Source organism: Coffea arabica, chromosome 3e, assembly GCF_036785885.1.
Source record: "Coffea arabica cultivar ET-39 chromosome 3e, Coffea Arabica ET-39 HiFi, whole genome shotgun sequence".
In the NCBI taxonomy this organism is placed as follows: Eukaryota; Viridiplantae; Streptophyta; class Magnoliopsida; order Gentianales; family Rubiaceae; genus Coffea; species Coffea arabica.
Genome location: NC_092315.1, coordinates 7,906,420 through 7,919,990, shown reverse-complemented (window position 1 = coordinate 7,919,990; position 13,571 = coordinate 7,906,420).

Below are 13,571 nucleotides of genomic sequence, written 5' to 3'. Positions count from 1 at the left end.
TTCGTGTGCAGCCTTACTTCTAGCAAGATGCTCATATTAATCGGTACATCATGACATGAATTCTGTGGAGATACTAATTATAATTTTAGTCCGTGCATCATCCTTTCGTCCATATTATGGCTTATTAAGCCATAATATGATGAATAACGGTCACTAAGTCTATCCAGTAATGCATTAGAGAATTGAAGCTGCAGCGTCACTAACAGGAGTGTTCCAGTAATCAAAGAAGAAGTGCAAAAGGAAATTATTACAATATTATAATTCCCCAACTCAGTTTTAGAGAAATTCAGTACACTCCAACATCAAAATTGGCAGAATGTAGGGGGCGTCTATCTTAAACATAGTGATTTGATTTAATGGGATTGTGTGTAGAAGACAATATGAAACTCACCTGAAGTTTAGAGAAGTTGACGTTTCCAAATTTGCATCTACAACTACATAACCATATATATTAGTTACAAAAGAGTTAAAGATTATGAATGTACCAAGGTTAATCATTGAATACTTTGGTAAGAAAAACATCAACTTAATTAACTGGATAAAAAATTGGACAAAAAAAATCAAGAACATAAGAACGAAACAAGAACAGACTTATATATATATATATATATATATATATATATATATATATAAATAAGACTTGAATTAATAGACTTGAAGAATGTGGATGGCATGCAATTTCAATAGCTATGCGGTAAAATAAAAAATTTCCTGTATTATTATTGAAAATAACATAAAAGACAATAAATTAGAAATAAAAAAAGATATATAATACGTAGCAAATATATATAGATGCCGAATACCAATTATAAGACCATGAGCAATAACCAATGTAAACAACTCACACTCCAACTAAAGCTAAAAAAAAAAAAAAAAAAAATTTCCAAATTTGCTCCGGAGTTGCAAATGAAATATTGTGAAAGCATACTAACAAGAATTTCAAATAGAAATAGCTTCCCAAACTACAGTTTGATAGGCAAAAAAGAAAACAAAGACAACACCTAAAAAGAAAATCAACAGTTGTAGGTAACATATATTCTGACATAAGTATTAACTTTAACCCTTGACTCTCATTGCCCATCAAACAAAGAGTAGATTGTAAGTAATTTAGTGCACTAAACTTGTTACAAGAATTACTTAACAATCTCAACTAGTCAAATAATTTCTAGCATTAACAAAATAAAAAAAATAGACTCTAACAACTTATGGACTTTCATTTTACACTTATATTAATGAATAACAAAGAGTGACAAACATTCAGACCTTTTCAAGCCATCTAAAAAATGGTAATTACACACCTAAAAAAGAGTGCAAATGCTCAAATTACGTATGTGAAAGAAGTTCTCAACAATACAAATGAAAAATAGATTGCTAAACAAACAAAATGCTTAACCTAAAATTACTTGTCATGCCTGCATATCAATGGAAGGGTACATTGCATGATTATTTTATTTATTTATTTATTTTGCAATGCCTTAATTGATGAACATGCTATCTATATTCTTAAATCTCTATGCTTCAGAAACCTATATGCTTGCCTTTCGTAGTAATCAATCTCAATTAATCCTTTAACAACTTCACAAACTTACATTCTAACTCTTCCTGATAAACAATTTCAATAAGTCCTTTAATGTATATTCTTAACTCTTTATGATTCGAAAACTACATTCCTACCCCTTGTGGTAAACAATCTTATTGATTCCTTTAGCAACTACATTCTTCCAGCAAAGAAAATCATTATTAGATCTTTGTACTAAATCTTATTATTTATAAAGGACAATTTTGACATCTTAGATGCAACCATTAGTTTAGATAGTTTCTATCCAACTTTCAATTTAGTTAAAATCATAAGGAGTTAGAATGTAGGTTTCTAAACATTAAGGGGTTAAAGTTAAACATTCAACAAACGATAAAAGGCTTTCTTATATTTAACCCAATTTAATGCAAAATTTTCGAACCTAATTAAGAATCCTTGAGCATGCCTTCATAATATCAAGCCAACTCTAGCTTGCAAGTGTATCTTTAATAAGTTTGTTTGCATATGCATAAGGCGGATTTATTAACCAATGTCCACTGTCCAACAAATGGTTGTAGAGTAACAAGATTAGCCAGCACTTAAAGTAGTAACTACTGGTGTAAATATCCACAAATTGGTTTTAAACAAACTACAATAATACTTTTAACCCTTGGGTGTAAAAACAGCAGCTACTAATTTGAATGTCCAAGAATTGCTTGTAAACCAACTAGAGTAATACTGGCTTACAACTTGTAATAATAGTAATCAACAATGTAAATCTCCTCCATTTTGTTGTAAGCTAAAGATATCAATATTGAATTGACTCTTAAATGTATAAATGATAACCAGTAGTGTGAATTCCCAACAACTACTTATAAGCTAACCAAAATCGAATTAGCAATAAACAAGCTTCTTCCAAAGTTTTGTATCTGAAAGCAATTCACATCACGATCAAAATGTTTTCACTGGGCTAACTCATAACAATTCAACCACGCATTCTTCTGTAATTATTGAAAAATCAAATATATCTACAGCAGCTAAATAATCAAAAGGGACTAGTTTCTTTGCAGTGTTTTTATGTACTATTACATAAATTTTTCTTTAGCAAGACCAATTCAAACAATGCCAATTAAGAGATTATAATAGCCCTAATCTACCATTCGATTTGGATAATTAGAGAGTTAGGATTTTTGCTAATTTTCTTCTTATAGCAGTCATTAAATATTGAGAATTTCTTCACATGTATGGAAAAAAGCAAATGCCTTTTGTGTCCCCTTGTACTATTTGGCAAATGTCGTACCAGATACTATTTGGCACATGACAAGGTTGAGGCATCTTCATGTGAATATGCATGTTGCTTTCACATTGGATGATGAAGGGCTTGAAGGCTGCTCTCAGTTGGGAAATTTGGTCAGCTTTTCCCGTCTCTCTCTCTCTTGTGGTGAAGATACAGAATCAATAATAAAGAGGTTGCCAAATCTTCAGAAACTGAGATGCATATTCTTTCAACCACAGGGTTCTCCGAAGAATTCCTATCAGTTTCCAAGATTAGATTTTCTAACTCATTTGGTGTCACTCAATGTATTTTACTACGGGAGCGCTATTACCAGGGAATTCATTCTCCCGTCCAATCTGAGGAAATTGACTCTTTCAAACTTTCGTCTACCATGGAGTCAGATCTCAACAATTGGGAGACTACCCAACCTGGAAGTTCTCGAATTACTTCGTGATGCCTTTGAGGGGCTGATATGGGACATGGAGGAAGAACACTTCAAGGAACTCAAATTCTTGAAGTTAGACAATCTGAACGTTTCTCAATGGAATGCCACTTGTGATCACCTTCCCAAACTTGAACGGCTTTGTCTTGCAAAATTGCAAAGACCTCGAGGAAATCCCGAATGATTTTGCTGACATAGGCACACTGGAATTGATTGAAGTGCACTGGTGTGGACAATCTGCAGAAGAGTCTGCAAAAAGAATCAGGGAAGCAACTGGGGACATCAAAGTGCTTATTAGTAGTTCATATTTGAGATGATAAGAGTTGATAGGGTATAATTTGTTAGTAAATTTATTATTGATTTCCCCTTCTATTCCTGACAAATATTGTGTTAATTGCTGATATTTACTCATATTTGGTATTTGGAATCAATTTCAGGAGTGAAGCAGAAAATTACCAAAAAGGAGGGACTTGTATGGAAAAATGCAGACTTCTAAGGGCTTCAACCTTTGGGTCCTTGAATTGGTGGGGACCACAAGCTAGTGCAAGGCATTTAGTCATTTGGGCTTTTCAAAGAAAGCAACGTAGAGAGATTTGGAACAACAAGTACTTTGGAGGCTTTGTCCACATGTGCGGGGACCACGGATAAGAAGCATGAGTCATTTGGACTCTAGGAAAAGAAACGTACAAGACTTTGAATTTGGTGTGGGGACCACTAGAGATAGCATTAGACTTCCTTTTGGCTTTAAAAAGGGGAAACGTACAGAGAACTTTTATCAATCAATAGTTTTTAATTTAGGCTTTTAGCATAGTTTTAGTTTTTCTTTTCTTAGTTCTTTCGCATGGTTGTTCTCCATTAATGGAGGACTAACCTCTTAATTCTAGTCAAGGGGACAACTGAAGACTTGGTTCAACAATTACTGTGAGATCTAATTTATTTTAATTGCTTCCTTAATTTATTGGTATTTATATGTTTCCTGCTTTTAATTGCTATAGCTCGTGTGAGTGATTGAATAGATGCGCAATATTTAATTATTCACATAGGCTATTTTGCTAAATAGGGATAATTGAATCCGTAATTGTTCGTTATCTTTATCTCAGTAGCAACTGGCGTAATTGGGTTTACGTCAGGGGAACATACGATCTAACTTAAACAAACCCTCGTAGCGTGTTTGTTAGTTAGGATTGGGCCTTTCTAATTATTAATGCAATCTAGAAATTAAATCCTACGGTCGTACCTAGGGTTGTTTTTTGGTTAGAGAAATAGTTGACGGTCGTACCTTAGCTATCGAGAAATTAAGGAAGGGTTGGTTGTTTATCGCGTGCATGACAACTATAACTAATCTATTAATAAATGTGGAATTATCTGTGAATCAATGATCAGTGCCTGAACCATGTCTGAAGTGTACCCTTGGCTAGAGTTTCTCCAATAATTATTTCTTTTATTTATTTTCTGCATTTAATTTATTTAGTTAGCATTTAATCCAAAACCCCCCATACCTTGGACTCTAGAAGAAACGAATTATCCCCGGTCCCTGTGGATTCGACCCTACTCACCGCTATATACAAAATCTGTATTTTTCTCGAGTAGGTACTTATTATTGCACAGGTTCGGCACCTGTCAAGAGTATGATTGTGGATTCTGTTGTATTACTCCCCGAACTTGTAAGATAATCAAATTTCAGTAACTTGTTCTTCTCTCGATTCATTTGTGAGATGATGTGTTTCTTAATTCAACTTCCAACTAATTGATGCAATGGAATGTTTTGCTCAATCTGGATACCCAACTATCGATTATTGCTTGAGATCTTTGGAAATCCCCTATGATTTTGCAGACACAGGTACACTGGAAGTGATTGAAGTGCACTGGTGCAGACAATCTGTAGAAGGGTCTGCACAAAGAATTGCTGAAGCAACTGGGGATACCAAAGTCCTTATTAGTAGTTCGTATCTGAGATCATCAAGTTTGATTGTGGATTATGTTGTACTCTTCCATGAACTAGTCAAGACAATAACGTTTCAGAAACTCATTCTTTACTGATTCATCTGTAAGATGATATCTGTTTTAATAGTTGAGGAGATATGACTAGCGGCAGATTGAATTCATCATGTTGGACAAACATGGCAAGCAATCTACCGATTCAGCACCATGAAGAACATGCAATAGTTCGGTCGTCCTGGACCAAATTTCCACCTTTAATATCATCCATGACCTCCACCTTTGTTCTCATTTAAGTTTTCAAAATCCCTGTTTAGATCAATAATCAGCACTAGCCATTTTCTTCGAAGTACAGAGAACACTTACTGAGGCACAAATAAACAAAGCCCAAATTTTATTTGGTGAAACTCTCATTATTGGTGAAATTCACATCAATTTTATTTGGTGGTTCCAGTGGTGGAGCTAAGGATTAATTTCATTGGTGGCAAGAACAGCGTAGATTATTTTTATCTGTTAATTTCCCCTAAATTTAAGACATGGAAATAATATTCACTGAATAAGTAAAAATAATATAACTATCTCCCAAAAAAAAAGAGTACAACTGTCGAATGAATAATATAATATAGAATGACACACTGGAAATCATTAAATGGTTTGCTTCAGAGGATGGGTGAAGGAGGTGATCAGAATAGTTTGTGAGGAAACAAAAAAGTAAGTGCTTTTAAGTGTTAAAATGCGATCGACAGTCAAAATAAGTAACACAACTACTTTAAGCAAATTAAAAATTTTGATTTGTTAAGAATTGTTGAGAAAATAAATAGTTCTTGCTTCTATAGGTGTTAAAATTATATACAGAAGAAAAATAAGTAACATAACTATCTTAGGCAAATTAAGATTTTCATTTTATTGAAAAGGCTCTCTATACAACTTTTTTAGCTTATAATTAACAAACTATAATAAGTCACAAGAAAACTAAATAGTTGAAGCAAGAGGCTTTTCGATTTTTACATGCTATTTCTATTAAGTTACAAAACTAGTATATGTTAAATTTTACTTCTCAAGAACTCACTGGGGTAAAAATAGAATCCATGAAAATTTGTCTTAATCATTGTTGGCTGTCAAAAGTGAAATCTTTTGCTTGAACTCATAATTTTGGATTGCTATTTTTCTTCACAAAATTTTTACGTTTTCCACGAATATATTTTCTAATTATCTTTTTATCTCACATACATTAAATCACTACAGTATATTTTTCAACAAAAACTTCAGAGAATAGCAATTCAAACGGACTCTAAGAGAATAGCATTTCATGTTGTTGATCTGCATTGATGATGTCACGCCCCGAACCCGCACGTGCTTGTCACGTGGCATCCGCCATATTCTCGAATTCCGTTCAAGAATACAAGGCATAATTTAACTAGTCTAAACTTCAAAAGTACGAAATAATATAACTAAAATAAAGTGCGGTACAAATCTCATATAAAAGGTAGTCTGCGAATATCCAATACGTTCGTACATTTATTTTCTAATGGAAACAACGGAATCGAAAATAAATAAGACCGATAACTAGAAGTAGCTAGCCTGCCAACTTCTATTCCTTTAAAGCTAATAAAAGTCATCCTCGGGGTCCTCTACGTAACCAACTCATACTTTTTCAAATCTGCAAGAATGGTAAAAAGTGGGTTAAGCGACAAATCGCTCAGTAAGTAATATCTACTCCTCTGTTGGACCATGTACTCGTAATTTTTACAGATACTGACAGGTGCCGAACCTGTGCAATAATAATTACTAAAAAGTCCTAATTACCACCACAAATAATTATAGAACAAATCCAAGTACTGGAGCAGGGACCCTAAGTGTGCAATAGGTTACTTGATTCACCATATTCCCGAAGAGTTTGCTTGATCCGATATACCAGATTAGTCCATAAGAGTATTACTTTTGTGTACAATGGCAAGTAGGGTCGATTCCACAGGGAGCGGGTAGGAAATTATTTCTTTCCAAATTAGTAGAATGGAATTGGGGGATTTTCAATGGGAGGCAAACAATTAAAATAAAAATAAGAATAAAAATAAAGCGAACTAAATTCAAAACCAACTCACAAAGCACAATTCACTAAAAATAGCAATTAATAAAATTCTACCCAAAGGTTCAACTGCTCAGGCACGGTCCAATTAAATGCTCATCGATGCAAAGGTATTTCATCCATTCATCACTAGGTTGGTTATAGTTATCAATAAGCTCTGACAACCAATTCTTCCTTACTTTTTCGACAGTCAAGGTACGACCATTAACTGCTTCCCTAACCAGATAACAACCCCAGGTACGACCATAGGAATTTAATTACCCAATTGCATTAAAACTATAAGAACCCAACCCTAACCAATAAACACGCTAAGAGGGTTTATTTAAGCTAGATCTTGCGTTTTCCCATCATAAAGCCAATTATGGTGGTTGCCATGGGGTGTTAACTAAATGAACAATTACGGATTCTATTTAATTAACGTGGCAGTAGGCTATTAAATTAAATCAAATACCCGGCCATTGATATTCAATTAATACAATACCCATGAACAATTAATTCAGAAAACGTACGAATAGCAATAAATTGGAAGAAATAATGAAGATTCGATTAGATCTCACAGATATTATGGACCGCGCCTTCGCGTCAACCTTTGGGTAGAGGAGAAAATTAGCCGCTCCTCATCGTGTCAATCCCGCGTGATTTAATTGAATTCATTCAATTAATTGCCGAAGAGGATGGAGGAAATAAAGTAACGCAGAGCCAAAGCCGCAAGTCAAATTATCTACTAAGAAGAGACAAAAGCTCTCACGATGAAGCTCGCGTGGTTCTGGCTTCGTGTTGAAGCCGCCAGTACAAGCCAAAAGCTACGCAGAAATTATCCAGTGAAAAGTCAAAAGGGGCAAGGACGTCTAGCGCCTGGGAAAAGGAAAAACTCAAACTCCCGTAGGGAAGAAAGAAAGAAAAAGCAAACGTCTCACAAATCTTGCAGAAGTAAATCTAAAGCTAAAAGTAGCGCCCCCCGGGTCCCTTTTCTTGTTGTCTTATATAGCGCCGCAGGGGAAATCCACGCGGAGCAAAGCTCTTCTCTTCATTGGAGTTTTTATCCCGCATAGCTGGTCCATGTGGACCTAATTTCCTCATTCTCATTGGAGTTTCTTTTTAATTGAAGCCGCCAGGAGCCAAGTCACATCTGACCCAATTGATTGAAACAAAAGCTAGCCTTTTGGAGTTTTAATCCCATGCTCCTCGCGGTTCACGTGGACCAGGGTCCGGCTTTTCGATAACGTCTACCTTTTAAGGCGTGGCCACGCTCTGAGACGAAAGATCTTCTGTAAATTTGCCTCAAGAGATCATTTTTAATGCCGGCCACCTATAATTCATACAAATATGAAATATAAGTTAAACCTCAGTACTTAGCACAGTAAATAGCCAAAATTATGACAAAATAACATTGCAAAACGTGCCAAATAACGGCTCTATCAAATCCCCCCACACCTAGACAATGCTTGCCCTCAAGCATTTCGGAGCTCAGAAGTGCAACCGAGAGAGCAAAGGTCATGCAATAAGCTATACTGACACAAGCACCTCAGATCCCTGACAATATCGCCGAAATTAGAACACACCGGACAGGTTGTAATAATGGGGCTCAGGTGAGAGGCGAGGTAAGAAGGTACATATAGGGGGTAAAGTGTCAAGAGAATGTCCGAAACTCACCAATAACCACAGTGCTTTACCGGAGGAGTATCACAAACAAGGCAATTTTCATTTGCTGTACACACTGTGCAAGTGCCCTTTTTTTTTTTTTTTTTGCAGTAAACGGCTCGCAAGACGGGGGCACGCCTTATAGCCCATAGTCCTCTGCTCACGAGGTCTCCTCAGAATTTTTTTTTTTTAAGGGAGAAAGTCCTGCAAGGCGTGGGCACGCCCTGTAAGACAAAGTCTTCTGGTTAGTGGCCTTTTTCCAATTTCTCCCTCTTTATACAAGGATAGCATCATATAGCTCCCAATCTAACAACACTTGCAACCCCAAATTTTGTTTGCTTTGCACAAATGATGGATTTCAGCCATCCCTTGACAACACAGGGATAAACAAGAGAGTTTAAAGAGGTCTCGGGTTAACAAACACGGATAACAACCAAAAGCGAAGGATAAAAGCTCAAACTGGTTCACTATTGGGAAATAAGATGAGGGCTTGGTTTTAGATAGCTAAAGAGGGTTAAATCCTAAATGCCCTTATCATTTCAAATGCATCCAGTTCAACAAAATGTGGTCTCGACATGTATAAAATAGCAAGTTCTAGAATGCCAATACCATGTGCGATACCCACTCAATCAACCAAAAATAGAGCAAACAAGAATAATATGCTCAAGCAAGGCTCAAAAGCTCCCCAAAAGTTACAAGAATGGGTCAATTCCAACATATTCAACATTCAACGACATTGTCAAGGGAAACAAAATGCACGGCTCGCATATTTGACCACATACCCACTCACTTTGATTGTGTCATTCATCACAGCAACATGACCCAACACTAACAAGCATAGAAATAAACCAAAAAGCCGACTAACTACAATGTTTTTCATTTTCCCTTTTTTTTTCATTCATCCCATGTTTTTTTTTTGAGTAACAAAGCAAAAAGAACTAATGAAAAAGAGAAAGAACTAATGAAAAAGAACTAATGGAAGCCACTCCCCCCACCTAAAACCTACATTGTCCTCAATGTAACCCAGAAAAAATAAATTGTAAGGACAGAGGGAGCGAAAACTTCCCTGACTACTGAAAAGGTGCGGCTGGAGCCTAAGGAGGCGGTGGATGCGGCGGCTGGAAGCCAATATGAGCATAGAAAGTCGCTTGATTCTCTGTCTGAATACGGGCGAAGACTTGTAGTGCTCGAAGCCGGTCTTCTATTCCCTCAACTCGCCCTCCTAGTGCATGGATAGACCTCTAGAGAGAGTGAAATTGGGGTTCCCAGTCAGGGGGAGCATGAGAGGAGGACGGGCCCGCCTGATCCGGATGCGGTTGAGGCTCAGTGGATGGGGCAGTCGGAGGAACCCGGGGCTGTGCCCCGCCCTCGCCAGGGGGCATAAACTGATAGATATCGCCCACTTTGAAAATAACCCCCATTCGCTCCAAGCTACGCAAATCCAGGGGTTCAATTTCTCGAGCTAGAGCGTAGTTGTGCCCCTTGTCCAGATCAAGCACTCCCACTCGAATGGCCAAGTGAGTAATGAGTGAACCCAGAATCACCGGCTTATTACGCTTTTGCATGACCGTTTCCATCTGGGTGGCCACCCAACATCCAAAGTTAACCTGAACCCTGTTGCGCATGCACCAAAGAAAATAAAATTCCACTTTGGTAAGCGTGCTGGAGGTATCCTTTCGCCCCGAGAAATTGTGAGCTAAGAACCTGTGGATAACCTTCAAGACCGGATCCTTCAGATGGGAAGCCTTCGACTGACTCGGATTGTAAACCTGACGATCCGTGGACCACTCCCTCCAAATGTCAATGTAGTCAGTAGAGAACGGTCTGGTGTAGTCACACGCACTGTTTATATATGCCCCGGAGGCAATGGTGTCCTCACTAACAAACCCCAAAGTCAGATTAAACTCATTAATGGACATACCAAACTGAGTACCTCCCAATCTGAAATTAATGACCTCCGGCTCATCCAAAGTGATGAATTCATTTCTGTTAAACTCGAAAGTGGAGTAGAATTCACAACACAGCTCCTCAAACGTATGGTAGTTAATGATTAGATATTTTTGCCAACCTATGGCCGAGAACAACTGTTCAACTTCCCGTGCAATTCGCAAATGGTCCAAGGTTGGGGCATGGAAGTACTTACAAGGAGTAAAAGGACGGTGTGCCAAGTTATTAAACCGCTCCACTTGTGCCGGTGTAAGATTAATGACCGTTTCCCCCCTCCCCCAGGAGACATAGTGCTCTTATTCAGGCCCAGACGGGACCGAATGAGGGGTTGAACCGGGGCTCGCCTCTTGCGAGGCTGGGACCCAGACGGCCCAGCAGTGGTTGCCTTTTTAGGAGGCATTCAGGGACCACAGACAGAGTAAATCAGCTCAAAGATAGCCAACCAACCACCAAAAGCAGATAGGGGACCACAGTCAACCAAAATTACTAAATACTCAGCAGCTCAACAGCAAAGGGGGACACAATTACCCCACTAAACAACAACTAGACAACAAACATCAACCAATGTCCCACTGCCGCCAATTAGCCGACAACAATAAACAAGACCGATCCAACTCCCCTCAAATCAAGATATCAGTCAATAACAGGCAACAATCAACGATGAACTAACCACTTGAATTAAAATATAAATTAACCAGAGCCCACAGATGTCCCAAAATAGATAATCAAAGAAAGGCAGGTGTTAGGTCTCCCACTTTCAGACAACAATCAAACGGTCCCTCCAATTACCCGAATAAATTTTTTGTTAACCCCGAAGGAAGCGAAAATTTAGCAATTAAAATTCCCAATCGAAGTCACCAATTCAACAAGAGAGGCAAATAGGGGTACCACTTTTTCCTGGCCCCTGTTGGGACGAAAAATTGAGGAGAGGGAGAGCTGGTGGCACGCGGCTGTGAGGAAGGCCGCGCAGGCGGGCTGCGCAGATCTGGTGCTGTGCGACTGGCGAGGCGCTGTGGAGCGCGCGGTGGGGTGGGCGCGGTTACTGTCCGCGCGCGCGAGGGTTGCGCGCTGGAGGTCGCGCGCGGCAGGCGCGCGTTGCTGGGCTTAGGGTGGAGCAGCAGAGGAAAGGGAGCAGGCGCGCAGGGGGTTTGGCGCACAGGGGGTTTGGCGCACAGGCGCGCTGCTAGGAGAAGCTTGCGGTGCGCTCCTGTCGCGCGTGGTGCGGAGGCTGCGGATCTGCTGCGGCCGCGAATCTGACGCCGTGCAGGCTGCTCGCTGCGGAGCTGCTGGACCTCGGGGGCGGCGGCAGACTGCTGGTGGAAGGCAGCGGCGGCGGCGGCTAGCAGAGGCGGCGCACGGCGAAGGACGACCAACAACACAAGGGGAGAAGGAAGTGAAATGGCTACTAAGACAACAACAAAAGAAACTTCAGCGGGGAAAAACTTAGACAGAGGTACTGGGCAGGACTAAGCAAAGAAGAAGACAAAGTGAAAAAGGAGGGTCTGGGTCAAAAATTTTTTTTTTTTATTTTTTACTTTCGCTATCGGAGGGGTTGGAAGGCGTGGGCACGCCTTGGAGGGCATGGTATTCTGACCACAGTATCTAAATGATGTCCAAACGAATTTCTGTCAGGGCGTGGGCACACCTTGGAGCTGCTAGTCTCCAATTTGCTCAGGGCACCTGGCGCAACCTTTCCAAGGCGTGGGCACGCCTTGGAACCCCTATTCTTCTGTCCAACACCACAAAAACAATCAAAACATTAAAAGGAAACTGAAAAATTGCAGAGTAATGAAGAATGATCACAACAAATATTGTAATCCTTGGGTTGCCTCCCAAGCAGCGCCTTTCTTTAACGTCTTTGGCTAGACATGGCCTTCAACTGTTTAGATTTCACCACTTGGATTATCAAGGAATAGAACCTCCACTTGCTCACTATTAAACCCTTCATAATAAGGTTTTAGACGGTGACCATTGACTACGAACCTTTTCTCCGTCTTCAGATTTTGGATTTCCACTGCACCATAATGAGAAATATTAGTAACAACAAATGGACCAATCCAACGGGAACGCAACTTACCAGGAAAAAGCTTAAGTCTCGAGTGATAAAGTAGGACCTTTTGCCCTATGACAAACGACTTTCTCGACATTTGTTGGTCATGAAAAATTTTACTCTTCTCCTTATATATTGCAGCGTTCTCATAGGCTTCATTCCTTAGCTCTTCCAACTCTTGTAATTGGAACTTTCTGTGTCCCCCGGCCTCCATAAGGTCCATATTACACCCCTTAAGCGCCCAGAATGCTCTGTGTTCAAATTCCACCGGGAGGTGGCAGGGCTTCCCAAAAACTAACATGTATGGGGACATCCCAATTAGTGTTTTATATGCGGTGCGGTAGGCCCAGAGAGCATCTTCCAATTTCAGACTCCAGTTTTTCCTATCAGGCCGCACCATCTTCTCTAAAATTGACTTGACCTCCCTATTCGACACTTCGGCCTGCCCATTCGTTTGTGGATGATATGGAGTGGACAATTTATGGAGCACACCATACTTACGAAACAATGCAGTGATTGTCTTATTGCAGAAATGGGTGCCCCTGTCACTCACTATAGCTCTCGGCATTCCGAAACGGACAAAAATGTTAGATCTTATAAAATTTGCGACTACTCTAGAATCATTAGTCCGGGTGGCTTTTGCCTCCACCCATTTGGAAACATAGTCAACAGCAA